The sequence below is a fragment of the Hordeum vulgare genome, chromosome 1H, assembly GCF_904849725.1.
Source record: "Hordeum vulgare subsp. vulgare chromosome 1H, MorexV3_pseudomolecules_assembly, whole genome shotgun sequence".
In the NCBI taxonomy this organism is placed as follows: domain Eukaryota; kingdom Viridiplantae; phylum Streptophyta; class Magnoliopsida; order Poales; family Poaceae; genus Hordeum; species Hordeum vulgare.
The window spans coordinates 481,741,241-481,758,742 of record NC_058518.1 but is presented as its reverse complement, the minus strand read 5'-3'; positions in this window follow the sequence as shown (position 1 = coordinate 481,758,742).

The following is a 17,502-nucleotide window of genomic DNA, read 5'->3' as shown; positions in this document are numbered from 1 at the left end:
GTAGCTGCGCTGGCTACCAGATCCATCCCTATCCCTACCCATCCAGCACTCTCACGTTCCATCTTTCTCTTCACGTGGCTCCTTATTGCACAACCTGCGGTGGTTTGACTCAGGCGACGTCCAGCAAATCTCACCACTTTGAAGTACAGTACAGCCCCCCTGCACCGCGGCTCCCTCCCATCCTGCCAGATCTGGCGCCCGCGTCCACCAAAACCGACCCACGACCATACCCCCATGACTAGGGTTTCAGGTGTCGGCTGTGGAGCCGATGGTCATGTCGTCCTCCTCTCGTCCGGTGAGTGCACCCCCTCCCGTGGCTTCGTCCTCTCTCCCCCCTTTCTCTAACCTCTGCTATTTTCTTCTTTTTAGACATGCAGCAAACTTCCTGTGCGCCCCTCTATTCCTTCCCTCTACAGACAAAAAGAATCCCAAGTGAAAGCCAATCCTAATCAGATGTGCTGCCCACAACATGGTTGACATGATGGAAGTAAGAAAGTCCTCTACTGTCCAGTCAATGATGCGACCCGATTCTTGTCCTCAGGATTGGCCCCGTTAGATCAGGTAGGATGCTCATGTCCCCGCCAAGGAAAATAAAAGTATATGGAGAATCATGTTGTCAATTGAACTATTAGATTTGTGATTTTCTTTCCTGGAAAGTAGTGTTACTTTGTGGAATTTCTTCACTTGTAATGTTTTCTTGTGTAATTTGAATAGATGAAGCATAAATATACTATTTCTATTGTACTCCATTCCTAAATAGTATAAGTCTTTTTAGAGATTCAAACGAAGACTACATACGTATGTATATAGACATATTTTAGAGTGTAGATTCGTTTATTTTTCTCTCTATGTAGTATGTAGTGGAATCTCATAAAAGATTTATATTTTAAAACAAAGGCAATACATCTTAACTCAGTATACGATGGCTTGCTATGCACATGCTACAGCCAAGATATGTATATGGTTCTTTAAGTATCGCTACGTTGGCTTTCAAAGAGAGAAGAATTATTTCTTTTTCTTTTTAATGGTTATTTATTTATTTATATTTTGAAGACTACTCCTGTTTTCCCTTCTGAAATAAAAGTTGATCTTCAAGTTTTGTTAGTCACCTATGATTATTATGAACGACTATAGCATCAGCAAGGTGTTTTCCATTATTACCAAGTGATGGATATTTCACCCACTATTTGGTGGTAAGTTAGATGCTCTCCCTTGCTTTCCAAAAATAATATAGGTACTTTCTATTTGGTGGTAAGTTATCAGCTGATGTATTATTATCTCAGTATAATGTCTAATACAAATTATGTTTTGTATTCATATGAACTTTCAGACCAAATAAATCACAGTTGTATTATCTTTTTGACTTCCTTTGTGGTAACATGGTATCTCAATCTATCCTTTAGAAAATCATGACTAATATTTCAATATTATAAGTTTGCATTTTCAACTAAAAAGGATATTGTTATTGTTGTTATCATGAGTTCAGGACACAATGCTTCTGCAGATGTATTGCTTCGGATACTATTCCCCATCAAAAGTCATGAACGACTTCTACTCTGCCTATTATATGAGCAAAATATGGAAAGAACTAACTGTTTTGTTCCGCAAATTCTATACGGAAAGTGAAATAACAAACTTGATACAAGGATGAACCTGTGATGTACTACTATTTTTATACCATCGTGTACTCATGAAATACACTGCCGGGAAATAAGCACCTACCAGTTGTCCCTATATAAGGTACTATTTTGTCCATTGCACTATAAATTAGTTACTCTTTCTGCAATTTCGATATAAATTAGTATGTTTTCTCCAATATGATGTATTTAGAATAGGATACATCCTGTCGATTTGCAAGAATCCCTTTTTAGGTCCAGAGTTTGAACTTTGTCCTTTTGTTCATTGTCCGAAAATAATTACTCATTGTTGAACAATAACGTAATGACTGCCATAGTAAGAATTTCAACAACAGTGTGCATGTGCTTGCTGATGGTACCATCATAAGTTAGCATTATCTATTTTCAATTGGCAGGTAATAAAGTCCTACCGACGACAAATTTGGACTTCGTTGTATATTTGTTCCTCTCTCGTGACATCATACCAGACTTGAGAACCAAACTGAAGGTACAAGTTATGGCCTGGTAAACAAGCTATTTTTTTTGTTGGATATCAGAAACCGCGGACCTAGAATATTGTGTGTTGCATGTATTAAGTCCACTATTTGGTTTCATATGACGAATCTTAATATAATTAAGCTCAATTAGGTGTTCCAACTCCATGCAGGGGGACGCCACAGAGCAAGTTGAGTTCATGAAGCACTTCATGGACGATGCCATGCAAGGTAAACTCCCCCCTCTCCTTAAAGTGTTACTGCTTGTTGTGTCCACGACCATTGAGCCGTGCTAGGTTCTATGCTGTTGTCCATGTAAATTTATAGGATTTGGCGTTGTAGGTTTCAGTAGGTTCACATAAAACAGTTTGGCTATAGGTTTAAAGAATTAGCAATGGATGTCTAGGTTGGACATGACCATGGAAATTCGTTTGTTTCCTATTGAATTACTGAAACCAACTAGAAATAAATGTTTTGGTTCAGTTTCAAATGACTAAAATAATTTTGAGGAGATAAGTGCTAGTGTCAATCACATTTCACTATGCACATCAGCACTAGGCTACTGTCCATATAATTTTATTTACCCATGTTTTCCCGAGGTTTTGTTGTATATTATGGCATCTGGATTAGTCATCAATGACAACTAACACTCATGTTGATATCTTTTCATAATCGCATACGAATTTGTGTTCAGACTGTAGTGCTATCTTGTTTATTTTCTTGTTCTTATTTGCTATCAGACCGCTTTCCAGACACAAAAAACAAAAAAATGTGCTAATGAGCCAGTAAGAGTGAGCAAAGTGGTTCTTACTTCTTAATGCACTATATGTTAAAAACTCATTTTGTTACTTGCTTTGTAGACTCAAAAGATATACTGCTGATTATATGGGTGTGTCCCAAGTATACTGCAATGATGATGGTGGTGGTGATGTTCCAGTTCATGATGTTGATGGTGGTGATGTTCCAGTTCATGATGCTGATGGTGGTGATGCTCCAGTTCATGATGATGATGATGATGATGATGATAATGATAGATGGATGCTTTCAGTTTTAGTTGAATTGTAAGGATGTTGTTCATGTTCGATGATGTTTCTGGTTAAGTTTAAGTTAGGTTTTAAGGATGTCGATGGATGCTTTCAGTTTAATTTTTGTTATCAAGAAAATATTTAGATGTGCATCATATTTGGATAATGTTTCTCCTGTAATATCCACTATTGTAATCCAATAGTGTTATCCAATATATGATTTCTTCCTCTTATGAGTATGTTATCTCATCTTTTCGTCACTTGATATACATAATTATCACCATTATGTGGAGCATTAATTTAATTGTGGTGAATAATAATAATAATAATAATAATAATAATAACATAATATGTGTACCAAGAAGTGTTGCAAAATCTCTATTGACAAATAATGAGATTTTTATTCCTGTATATTGAGCACCAACATAATTAAGTGTTGTAGATGTAGGATTTATGTGTTGTAATCTTGCAACGGTCCCTTTTACCAACGGCAGTATAAGCGTTGCATTATGCACTGGCAACACTGGATAAGGCTACGCATCCTGAACCGTTGGTAAAGAGGCTAGCAACGCATATATGGACTTTTAGATACGGAAAGTAGCGTTGCTAGAGGTGAGGTCTTGTTGTAGTGGAACTGGAGTTAGTTACAAATCATCCCATGTTATAACTGATACATGATGAATGTCATCCGACATAATTATCCATCACCGCTCCAATGCCTACGAGTTTCTTCTACAGGTCCTTGCTACGTTAATTTACCGCTACTGCTCTCACTGCTGCTACTGTTCCGCTACTGCTGTCACTGCTGCTACAGTTACCATTGCTACCATTGCAATCACACTACTTTGCTACTGAAACTTTGTTGCAGATACTAAGTCTTTCAGGTGTGGTTGAATTGACAACTCAACAGCTAATACTCGAGAATATTCTTTGGCTTCCCCTTGTGTCGAATCAACAAATGTGGGTTGAATACTCTACCCTCGAAAACTGTTGTGATCCCCTATACTTGTGGGTTATCAAGACAATTTTCTCGCGCCGTTGCCGGGGAAGCATAGCTCTATTCTCTGAGTCACTTGGGATTTACGTCTGTCGATCACTATGAGGAATCCAAGAGATCCAAAAACTAAAGTCTTGCCCTCAACTACGAGGACATGTAAAGAACTACCATCTAGCACTGCACTTGATTCACCTCAGTTATGAGTAAGTTTGCGACACCACCACCTACTAGAAATTCTGATGTGTCGCCTGTGCTTGATGATGCTACTTCTGCCATCCATGATGCTTATGATGATGCTTTGCTTGATACTGCTTTGCCACTAGGTGCATTCCTTGATGCACAAATTGCTAGAGTTGCTGCTGAATGCGAGGATACTTCTGAAACTGCTGAAATTATTGAAGTAGAACCTGCTGTTTCACCTGTTAGAACTAGCTCTCCTAGATATGAATTGCCTGATATACCCGAGGGTTATGTTATGGAGGGAGAGGTAGCTGAAGACTTTCTTGCTTGTAAGGATAGCTATGATCTTGAGAATTTATTGCGCAAGTGGAAAGAAAAATCTCTAAATGCTAGAATGAAATACGATCCTAAGTTTGCTACTTCACCCATCTTTGTGACTGATAAGGATTATGAATTCTCTGTCGATCCTGAGTTAATCACTTTGGTCGAATTTGATCCTTTTCATGGTTATGAGTCTGAAACAGTTGTAGCACATCTTACCAAACTGCACGATATAGCCACCCTATTCATGAGTGAGGAAAAGATCCGCCACTACTATATCCTTAAGTTGTTTCCTTTCTCACTAAAGGGTGATGCTAAGACTTGGTTCACTTCTCTAGCTCCTGGTTGTGTGCGTAGTCCCCAGGATATGATCTACTACTTCTCTGAGAAATATTTTCCTGCCCATAAGAAACAAGCTACCTTGCAGGATATATATAACTTTATGCAAGTTGAAGAAGAGAGTCTCCCACAAGCTTGGAGGAGGCTCGTCCAGCTACTTAATGCTTTTCCTGATCACCCTCTTGAGAAAAATGAAATACTTGATATCTTTTATAATGGACTAACCGATGCTTCTAGGGACCACCTAGATAGTTGTGCTGGTTGTGTTTTCAGGGAACAAACTGTGGAACAAGCTGATATTCTATTGAATAATATCTTGAGCAATGATAATGCTTGGACTATTCCCGAACCACCTCCGATGCCAACTCCGAAGAAAAGAGGTATTCTATTCCTCAGTCCTGAAGATATTCAAGAAGCCAAGAAATCTATGCAAGAGAAAGGTATTAAATCTGAAGATGTTAAGAATCTACCACCTATTGAAGAAATACATGGTCTTGATAACCCGACACAGGTAGTAGAGGTAAATTCTCTTCGTAGATTCAATGAGAGTGATATTCCTTATGATAAACCTCCTAGCTTATGCTTAGATGAATTTGATAACTTTGTTGCCAAACAACAAAGTTTCAATGATTATGTTAGCACACAATTGAGACAAAATGCTCGTATGATTAGTCATATAAGTGCTTGTGTGGATAGAAGTGTCAATGATCTTAAGCTTTTGAGTAAACATGCCTCTATGGTCACTACTCCAGTAGAACAAGTACTTAAAGCTCAAAATGACTTGCTCAATGAGTTGAATGACAATTCTGTTAGAGTCGTTGATACGTCTCAAACGTATCTATAATTTTTGATGGTTTCACGTTGTTATCTTGTCTTCTTTGGTTGTTTTATGTACCTTTTATATCTTTTTTTGGGACTAACTTATTAATTCAGTGCCAAGTGCCAGTTCCTGTTTTTCCGTGTCTTTGACTCTTTTCGGATCTGATTTTGGAACGGAGTCCAAACGGAAGAAAAACCCCGAAATGATTTTTTTCCCAAACGGAAGAAGACCAGGGGCTTTTGGGCCAAGCCAGGTGGACTCCAGGGAGCCCACAAGCCCCCACTCCGCCACGAGGGGGGAGGCGGCGGTGGGCAGGCTTGTGGCCTCCCTGGCCGCCCCCTGACCTAGGTCTTTGGCCTATAAATTCCCAAATATTCCGCAAAAAATCAGGGAAGCCTCGAAAATACTTTTCCGCCGCCGCAAGCTTCCGTTTCCGCGAGATCTCATCTGGAGACCCTTCCTGGCACCCTGCCGGAGGGGACTTTGGAGTTGGAGGGCTTCTTCATCATCATCATCACCCCTCCAATGACTTGTGAGTAGTTCACTTCAGACCTACGGGTCCGTAGTTAGTAGCTAGATGGCTTCTTCTCTCTCTTGGATCTTCAATACAAAGTTCTCCATGATCTTCATGGAGATCTATCCGATGTAATCTTCTTTGGCGGTGTGTTTGTCGAGATCCGATGAATTGAGGAATGTTGGCATCAGTTGTAATAATGTTGGCATCAGTTGTAATAATGTTGCTTCTACTTTGGTTCCTTATTTGAGTGAGAATTCAAATTTCCATCAAAATTTGAATTTAAATCAATATTTGAATTTGGGCCAAAATTGGGATTCAAGCCAAAGTTGAAGTTGAACATTGGAGGTTCATTGCTGTGTGCGGTGTATTTGATCGAGCATTTGAAGTCCAATATTCCTAGGTGAACAGTCCGAATGAGAAATGTGCTAGAAACGAGCTCGAAAGCTAGGGTAAACAACCCTATTTGAAATCAAGTTTTTTTTACCTTCCCTAAATGAGACATATATATTTTTATTAACACTTGTTCCATATATATAAGGTAAAAATGAAGTCTCACTATTTATTGATTAATATTCATATTACTATTTTTTTTTGAAAAAAATATGCTTTTAATTCAAAACCGTCAAATAACACGTTTTAGATATGAAAATGAAAAAGTAAGTTCAGATCCTTCTTATTCACTCCAAAATGAAGCTATGGAGATTTTTCTGATTTTTTTTGAATTATTTTGTTTTTTTCAAACCCTAAACCCTCTCTCCCTATTCTACGAACTCTGAAAATGTTCAGAGGCGATAGCTCATTTGTGTGAAGCCTTCTTTCATGAAAATGACCTACACCAAGTTTATATTTTTTTTCTCATAACCTTGTCGCATATGACGGCTATGTGCGCAAGAATTACACCATTTTGATTTTTTTGAATTTTTTAAAAACATTTGAACTTGATTTCGACAAATCACTTCACAAAATGATTTTTCAAAAAAACGCCCCTATACCAAGTTTATATTTTTTTTATGGTAACTAGGTCTCATAAACGGACGAACTACGTTTGTTTTATATTTTTGTGATTTTTTCTAATTTAGTTATGGCCATTTGAAATCTGGTCAAACCCTAATAACCCCGTTGACTCGCTCCTAACCCCGCAGAAATGCTCCAAACCCTAGCGTCGAACGTCCGCCGTCGGATCCTACCCTAGCGCCAAACACCACCCATCAGATGTGGGGCAGGCATGCGCAATCCGCGTGATGCATCCTGATTGGCTACTGCACTGTCCTTCTCGGGTTTTTACGATCTGCCCCACTTTACATATGAAATTGTATTTTTCGCACATGACCACCACATGTCAGTGTTAAGAGTTGGTTCAAATATTCAAACTGCAAAATACAATGTGTCAAATCGTCAATATAGCTTCCCCTTCTCCTCTTCTCCATCTGACAGACAAAGGCATCGAGCAGATTGAGCAATTCCTCTGTTTCTTTCCCCATCTTCTCGTTCTTCTACCTCTCGACCAATTCCTCTGTTTTTTCCTCTCGGGCGATATGTCGACCTCCTCGTTAGCCCCCCGTTCCACGTGGCTGGTGTATGGTCCAGTGCCGATGACTCGATGCACTGACTGCCCACGGACTGCGTCACTTAAGCGGTTGACTTCGAAGGAGGAGAAGAATGAGAACTTTGGGCGCGAGTTTCTCAAATGCGAGAGCAAGCCGGAGGGGCAGGTTAGATTTGAGTTTTCCTCGCATCCTTTATCTGTGTCAGATTTGGATTTAGGTTACATGATTTCGTTTTCAGATCGTGAAGAAATACCACCATTTCGAGTGGATGGATGATTACATCCAGAGGCTTCAAGGGTTAGGCTTGCTGGATTCGAGGGGGGATGCAATCTGCGAGTTCAATCTGCCCCATGACAGTGCCGCTCCGACAGCAGCAGCGCGTTCGGAATACCCGACGATGGTAGATGTCGAACTAAAGACGGAATTGAAGAAGATGAACAAGAACTTCAAGCAGCTGATTGAGTTGAAGAAGCAATCCAATCTGATAGCTTTAGGAATACTTGCTCTAGGAATTTTTTACTTGATGGCCATCTCTCGTTGGAGATGTTTGTCTACTGTTGTTGCCACTGTTTAGCAATCCTCGTCTGTTTATCTCAAATGCAACTCTGTTTAGTGCAACTGTCGATCTCTGCATGTATGCAGTTTACTGTTAAGTTTCAACACTTTCAGTTTCGACAAAAGACAACTACCAGTTCAGTGATAGGATTATTTTGTTAGCTAATAACCTCGAGTGTTGGATCATACCCTAGCTCGTTAGATTATAGTAAGCAGTACTTGAGCAGCACAAGGGATATACATCAAGTTCATCTCTTCTCTCTCGCACTTGCCAAACTTTTGTCCTCGAGTTCGTTAGTTCTGCTAGAAAAAAAAACCTAGTTCGCGGGCCCAAAGAGAATCAAGCTACAATAGGCCCACAAAGGATAAATGAGGCCCAGAAACAAGCGATGTTTCTTTTTTTGTTTAGGAACGATTGATTTTTTCTTTTTTGTTTCTGGTTGCTTTTTTCATTAATTTGATTGCCCAATCTCTTCTATCTCATTGAGGAATTTTTTTGGCTTTCCTTTATGGGTCCCTTCATTTATCCTTTTGACTAAATCCAAACATCTCAAAGTGTAGTTTTCTACATAGTGTAATTTATACTTCATGATTGGAAAAAGAGGTCCAACCATACTTCAAACATAGTGTAGTTTTCTACATATTAAAGTAGGGATTAAAGTATATAAAACTACACTTTTGACTAAAGCCAAACATCTCAAAGTATTTGATACTTCAATATTTCTGAAAACCAAAGTATTCTGCCTCCCTCCCCCTTCTGCCTCCCCCTTCTGCGTGCTCTGCGTTGGCGGCTGCCTGCCTGCCCCTTCTGCCACCGGCACAACTGAATCGAGCGGCAGCCGTGCGGCGTGAACCGATGCCTCGACATATGGACGCGAGCGTGCGTGCAGCCTGCCCCTTCTGCCACCGGCACGTATGCCTGCGACGCGTGAAACGACGTTGCGGAGCGACTGAATCCACCGGCAACCGTGCGGCACGGATCGATGCGTGCGTGTCGGCGTGCATGCATGCGTTTAGGTCTAGGTCACTAGATGCGTGTGTGGCGGTGTTCGCATGCATAGCAGGCTACATCGATGCCAAAGCCGGGCATGCATAGAAGGTTGCATCCATCGATAGTAGGCTCTTTTAATTTATTACCAACAAACTAACGGGCCCGTCCTATGAACACAAACACGGCCCAACCAGCGAAGCCACAGCCACAGTCAACAGAGTCCAACATGGCCCCACAAGTCAGTTAACGGCCAAGACGGCAAACGCCTGTTATGAACATTTGTGAGAGTTTCAGCTAAGGGTGTGGGGAAAAGTGAGCAAAAGTTTGAAGCGTGTGGAAAACTGAGCACAACTAAGGAATTGGGGGCACAGATGGAATAATCCCTAAAAAATGAGAGAAAAAGAGAGAAGGGACAATGCTATCACCTTTTTCCACACTTGTGCATATTAAGCACCATGATCTTCATGATTGAGAGTCTCTCGTTTTGTCACCACCATATAGCTAGTGGGAAATTTTCATTATATAACTTGGCTTGTATATTCCAATGATAGTCTTCCTCAAAATTGCCTTAGGTCTTCGTGAGCAAGCAAGTTGGATGCACACCCACTAGTTTTCTTTAAGAGCTTTCACATACTCATAGCTCTAGCGCATCAATTGTATGGCAATCCCTACTCATTCACATTGATATCTATTGATGAGCATCTCCACAACTCATTGATATGCCTAGTTAATGTGACTATCTTCTCCTTTTTGTCTTGCAACCTCCACCACATTCCACACAATCTATAGTGCTATAACCATGGCTCACGCTCATGTATTGCGTGAGAGTTGAAAAGGTTTGAGAAAGTAAAGGTGTGAAACAATTACTAGGCCAATACCGAGGTTGTGCATGATTTAAATTTGTTGTGCAATGATGATAGAGCATCGCCAGACTATATGCTTTTGTAGGGATAACTTTCTTTTGGCCTTGTTATTTTGAAAGCTCATGATTACCTTGCTAGTTTGCTTGAATTATTATTGTTTCCACGTCAATAGCAAACTATTGTTTTGAATCTAATGGATCTGAACATTCACGTCACACAAGAGGAATTACAAAGGACACTTATGCTAGGTAGCATGAAAGCATCAAAAATTCATTCCTTATCACTTCCCTACTCAAGGACGAGCATGAGTTAAGCTTGGGGATGCTTGATACGTCTCAAACGTATCTATAATTTTTGATGGTTTCACGCTGTTATCTTGTCTTCTTTGGTTGTTTTATGTACCTTTTATATCTTTTTTTGGGACTAACTTATTAATTCAGTGCCAAGTGCCAGTTCTTGTTTTTTCTGTGTTTTTGACTCTTTTCAGATCTGATTTTGGAATGGAGTCCAAACGGAAGAAAAAACCCGAAATGATTTTTTCCCGAAAGGAAGAAGACCAGGGGGCTTTTGGGCCAAGCCAGGTGGGCTCCAGGGAGCCCACAAGCCCCCACTCCGCCACCAGGGGGGAGGCGGCGGTGGGCAGGCTTGTGGCCTCCCTGGCCGCCCCCTGACCTAGGTCTTTGGCCTATAAATTCCCAAATATTCCGCAAAAAATTAGGGGAGCCTCGAAAATACTTTTCCGCCGTCGCAAGCTTCCGTTTTCGCGAGATCTCATCTAGAGACCCTTCCCGACACCCTGCTGGAGGAGACTTTGGAGTTGGAGGGCTTCTTCATCATCATCATCGCCCCTCCAATGACTCGTGAGTAGTTCACTGCAGACCTACGGGTCCGTAGTTAGTAGCTAGATGGCTTCTTATCTCTCTTGGATCTTCAATACAAAGTTCTCCATGATCTTCATGGAGATCTATCCGATGTAATCTTCTTTGGCGGTGTGTTTGTCGAGATCCGATGAATTGTGGATTTGTGATCAGATTATCTATGATATATATTTGAGTCTTTGCTGATTTCTTATATGCATGATTTGATATCCTTGTAAGTCTCTCCGAGTCTTGGGTCTTGTTCGGCCAACTAGAGCTATGATTCTTGCAATGGGAGAAGTGCTTGGTTTTGGGTTCTGCCATGTGGTGACCTTTCCCAGTGACAGTAGGGGCAGCAAGGCACACATCAAGTAGTTGCCATAAAGGGTAAAAAGATGGGGTTTTTATCATTGGTTTGAGATTATCCCTCTACATCATGTCATCTTGCTTAAGGCGTTACTCTGTTCTTATGGACTTAATACACTAGATGCATGCTGGATAGCGGTCGACGTGTGGAGTAATAGTAGTAGATGCAGAAAGTATCGGCCTACTTGTTTTGGACATGATGCCTATAGAAATAATCATTGCATAGATGTCGTCACGACTTTGCGCGGTTCTATCAATTGCTCGACAGTAATTTGTTCACCACCGTCTACTTGCTTTCATGAGAGAAGCCACTAGTAAACACTACGGCCCCGGGGTCTATTCACATCCATCGTTTACATCTCCGCTTTTACTTTGCTTTGTTACTTTGTTGCTTTCAGTTCTCACTTGGCAAACAATCTATAAGGGATTGACAAACCCTTCATAGCGTTGGGAGCAAGCTTTTGTGTTTGTGCAGGATCTTGAGATACTCCTCCCGTGGATTGATACCTTGGTTCTCAAACTGAGGGAAATACTTATCACCGCTACGCTACATCACCCTTTCTGCTTCGAGGCAACGCAAGGCTCCAAGGCCACGGGGGAAATCCTTTGCATACTTGCCTAGGAAGTCCCTTAAGGCGTAGCCACAGCAGAAAGATCAAGCCAAGTATTCTCCCGTTGATGTGCCTATTTCTGGCGCCGTTGGAAGGTCTTTTGTTGCAGTAGCAGTCGTCACTAGAGGTGGTAGAATGACTCGGGAACCTTTGTATCCTGAGGGCCATCCTAAGAGAATTGAACAAGATTCTCAAGGAGTTAGCACTGAGGCACCTAGTCATCCTAGTAATAGGAAGAAAAAGAAAGATGCTAGGAACTTGCATGCTAGTAAACCTGCTGCTGTTACACCTGAGAATCCAAATGATATCTCTGTTTCTGATGTTGAAACACAATCTGGTGATGAACATGAGCCTAGTGATAATATCGATAATGGTGTTCATGATGATGCTCAACCTAGTAATGATAAGGATGTGGAGATTGAACCTGTTGTTGATCTTGATAACCCACAACCTAAGAACAGGAGATATGATAAGAACAACTTTATTGCTAGGAAGCATGGTAAAGAAAGAGAACCATGGGTTTAGAAACCCATGCCCTTCCTCCCAAACCATCCAAGAAAAAGGATGATGAGGATTTTGAGCGCTTTATTGAAATGATTAGACTTGTCTTTCTACAAATGCGTTTGACAGATATGCTCAAAATGTCTCCTTATGCCAAGTACATGAAATATATTGTGACTAATAAAAGGAAGATACGTGAGGTTGAGATTTACACCATGCTTGCTAATTACACCTTCAAGGGTGGAACTCCTAAGAAACTAGGTGATCCCGGAGTACCCACTATACCTTTCTCCATTAAAAGAAATTATGTTAGAACCGCTTTATGCGATCTTGGAGATGGTGTTAGTGTTATGCCTCTCTCTCTTTATCGTAGACTTGAATTGGATAAGTTGACACCCACTAAAATGTCTTCGCAAATGGCTGACAAATCAACTGCTTTTCCTATCGGCATTTGCGAGGATGTGCCTGTTGTGGTTGCTAACGTGACTATCTTAACGGACTTTGTTATTTTGGATATTCCCGAGAATGATGCCATGGCGGTCATCCTTGGAAGGCCCTTTTTAAACACTGCATGGCCTGTTATTGATTGCAACACAGGCAATGTCACTTTCCATGTTAATGGTAATGAGCACACGGTGCACTTTCCGAAGAAACAATATCGAGTACATTGCATCAACGGTATTGAAAAAACTTCATCAATTCTTATTGGGAGCTTTGAATGCCCTATACCTACTGTCAAGATGAAGTATGATTTACTTGTTGGGGATATGCACATCCCCATTGAGGTAACCTAGTGATTATTCGAAAATTCTCTGGTTTTATACGATTCGAAAAAAGTTTGTCAAGGAGACTTGATCAACCTCATTGACAGATTTCTTTTGATGACCATGAGATGGATGAATCTAGGAGTCACAACCTTCTGTTCCGAACTTTTACTTTCTGTTGTTTAGAAGAAAAATGATAAATTTAGCTTTAGTTTTTCCTGTTTTCTGCTTTTTGCGTCCCTTAGAAGAGTGTCCCAAAAATAAAAGTTCTTCAAATGCCCTGAAAATCAAGTATGATTTTTTCTGGAATTTTTGAAAAATTCTGAGATAGAGAGCCAGTCAGGGGGATGCACAAGTGGGCCACAAGCCCAGGAGGCCCGGCCCCCCTAGTCGCGCCTCACAGGCTTGTGGGCCCTAGGTGGCCCCCTCCACTTATTCTAGCTCCCATCTCCTTCCCCTACCTCCAGAAAAAATCATCCCATAGCTCAAACCCGTGTTCTTGCTCTTCTTGCTGCGTTTTTCGATCTCCTTGTGCAAAGCCCCATTCACCAAACTGTTTTGGGGGAATTGTTCCTTGGTATGTGACTCCTCCAATGGTCCAATTAGTTTTTGCTCTAGTGCTTTATTTGTTGCGTATTTTTGCTGCCTTGGTGACCCTGTTCTTGAGCTTTGCATGTTAATTTTAGTTGGTCCCAAGCAGTTTTGATGCATGATATGGCCTCTAGGCACTTGTAGGAGTAGTTGCTATGAGTTTTGCTGAGCCTTGTTCATTTTTCTTTTGAGTCACTAAAATTTTCAGAAAAGGAAGATGTTCATGAAAAACTATCATGGTGGTTCTTCAAGCAAGAGGGGTCCCCGTCTCGCGATTCGGGAGCCCGATCCTTATCGACCGAGGAACGCACAGGTACAACCATGTGAATGGCCTTCTGATGAATTCATGATTGATGCAGGTTTCAAAGACGAGTTTGATACATTTGTTCACAACGCCAGGCTCGAAGAGTTCATCTCCAATAAATGTGAACAGTATACTACTCTCACTCCCTCTTTTGTTCGTAGATTTAAATTTTCAGTTGGCCGTGACACTTCCATACTGTTTGATCTCTATGACAAATCGTATACCATGGATTTAGAGGATTTCAATAGAATTTGCAAGATACCTGATTGGGTTAGTCTTAATGATCCTCCTAAGTCTTTGGTTAGAGATTTTTTCTCTAGTATAACTGTTGGAGAAACTAGAGATATTACGCAGGCTACCATGGGGAGCATTCATTTTCCTGCCTTGCATTACTTTGCCCTCTTCATAGGTAGATGCATTAACGGCAAGATTGAACATTGTCACCTCTGCGCACCTGACCTTAGTATTCTTAAGAGCGCAGTAACGGGTGATTGAAGTTTCAACATGGGAGCTATAATCGCGAGGAGGCTAAATAATAATGCTAATGAAGGGGATTTCTTTGGTGGGATCTATGCCACTCGCATAGCAAATTTTCTTGGAGTACCCATCCGCAAAGGAGATCCCTCGCTCCATACAGCTTTCCTTGATTGCGCCGCTATGACACGTTATTAGTTCCTTGAGAGGGATAATGAATCCCTCCTATAACGGTTAATATTTAACCGACAACGTGTTTTCCATATTACCCTTCCTGCTCCTGCCTTCTTTGACTTTCAGGTAAAAAGGAAATATTATATAACCAGAGGAGAGGTAGAGGAGTATGAGAGGGAGGCAAAGGCTACTCGCCTCCGTGAGGCAGCTATTCGGGCGGTAGCTGCCGCGTTCCCGTATAACCCCCATTATGATTTTGGATATCGCCCGGACCAGCCATGGGAGTAGACCAATTTAGGCCAAAAGCCTAAGCTTGGGGGAGTACGTGTTTCTCACCGACATTATATTCATGCTCACACTTTCACTTTGATAGTCGGTGTTCACACTTTGCCATTGCATCATTCATGCTAGTTTATTTCTTTTTCTCGCTTTCTTCTCGTGTGTTTGTTTAGTTTGAGAAAACAAAAAAAATTAGTTGTAAGTTTGCTTTCCAGCTTGCTTAGTGGTGTTTAAAAGTAAAACCCAAAAAGATTTCCCTTTCTTCTTTTGCTTGTTGGGAGCTTCCCCGTGTAAATAGATTTCTTTTTCTTTGGGTCAAGGTAGAAGACCATGGTTAAAATGTTTAGTGGCTCTCACATGCATATCTGTTTATCCTTCAAAGAGCCATATTACTTTGTCTTCTCCTCTGTGTTTGCTTGCAGATTCTAGCTTAGCCTAGTGCACGAACACTCTCATTATTATTCACATCATTCGTTTGTGCAAGTGAAAGGCAATAATGACGACATATGATGAAGTGACTGGGCCTGGAAAAGCTGGTATGAACTCGATCTATTTTGTTTTTGTAAATATGACTAGCTCATTGTTCCTAATTCAGCATTGTTGAGAGAAACGTGTTTGCAATGACAACTTAGAGATCATAGTTTCTGATGCCATGCTTAATTAGCTAGGAGCTTATAATGGTTTGTCTTGGATGCCACCATGAATTTCAAGATGATTATGATGTAGTATGATAGGATGGTATCTCCCTTTGAATGATTCAAGAGGCTTGACTTGGCACATGTTCATGCATGTAGTTGAAACAAAATCAACATAGCCTCTATGATATTCATGTTTATGGTGATTTGTGTCCTACTCATGCTTGCACTCAATGTTGGTTAATTTCAATGCATATTGATGACTGTTGTCGCTCTCTAGTTGGTCGCTTCCCAGTCTTTTGCTAGCCTTCACTTGTACTAAGCGGGAATACTGCTTGTGCATCCACTTCCATAAACCCAAAGTTGTTCCATATGCGTGCACCATACCTACATATATGCGGTATCTACTTGCCGTTCCAAGTAAATTTGCATGTGCCACTCTCTAAATCTTCAAGAAATAATATGTTTTGTATGCCCGAACCGGTCATGTGGTGACAAGGGGCGGTCAGTATCTTCCATGCTAGTCGTTTTATCCTCGATACGTGTTTATTCACTATCACTCACGAGAAAGGGGCCGGTAATCGGAATGCCCAGTTCCATGCTCAAATCAAAAAAATAATTGCAAACAAAACTCCCCCTGGATTGTTGTTGGTATGGACGGCACCCGAGGATTCGGCTAGTCGTGGAGTGTGATTGATCGGTGGTGGGGGAGTCAAAACTTTACTTTTCTGTTTGGGAACCGCCTATAATTTGTGTAGCATGGAAGATGGTGAAAACTCTTGGTCATCGCGTTGACAATGAAAGCATGCCACCCAAAATTATTCATCTCTGTCTTCAAAGCTTGAGCTCTGGCACCTCTCCAAATCAATGCTTCCCTCTGCGAAGGGTCTATCTATTTATGTTTCTGTTGAGTCATCCTCTCCTTATAAAGGCATCGATTAGAGAGCACCTCTGTCATTTTTATGCTTTGCTATTAATTGATATTGAGTATGACTGTGACTGGATCTTCTTTTCCATGAATTACAATGTTCAGTCAGCCCTTGGTCTTTGAAGGTGCTCTGCATTTATGTTTTGCGGTCTCAGAAAGAGCTACCGAGTTACCATTTGTTCATATTGCTTCATGATTGTTTTGATTGAAGTGTTGACGTTTGAAACTTATTATTACTGCTCGCTAGTTGATTTTGCCATTGATATGAGTTTACCATGATACCTAAATATCATTGCTTATATGGTTAGCTTATGATCTTGCTGAAAATCAGAATATGAGTTAGACATAATTACAACAACAAGATCAAACAGAGTTCGTAAAAGTTTTTCTTTTGTCTCTTTCAGTTGTTCAACTGAATTGCTTGAGGACAAGCAAGGCTTTAAGCTTGGGGGAGTTGATACGTCACCATCGTATCTACTTTTCCAAACTCTTTTGCCCTTGTTTTGGACTCTAATTTGCATGATTTGAATGGAACTAACCCGTACTGACGCTGTTTTCAGCATAATTGCCATGGTGTTGTTTTTGCGCAGAAATAAAAGTTCTCGGAATGACCTGGAAATTTACGAGGATTTTTTGTGGAATATGTAAAAAATACTGGCGCAAGAATTACCGGAGGGACGGAGCCAGGAGCCCACAAGCCCAGGAGGCACGGCCCCATGGCCGCGCGTGGCATGCTTGTGAGGCCCTCGTGGC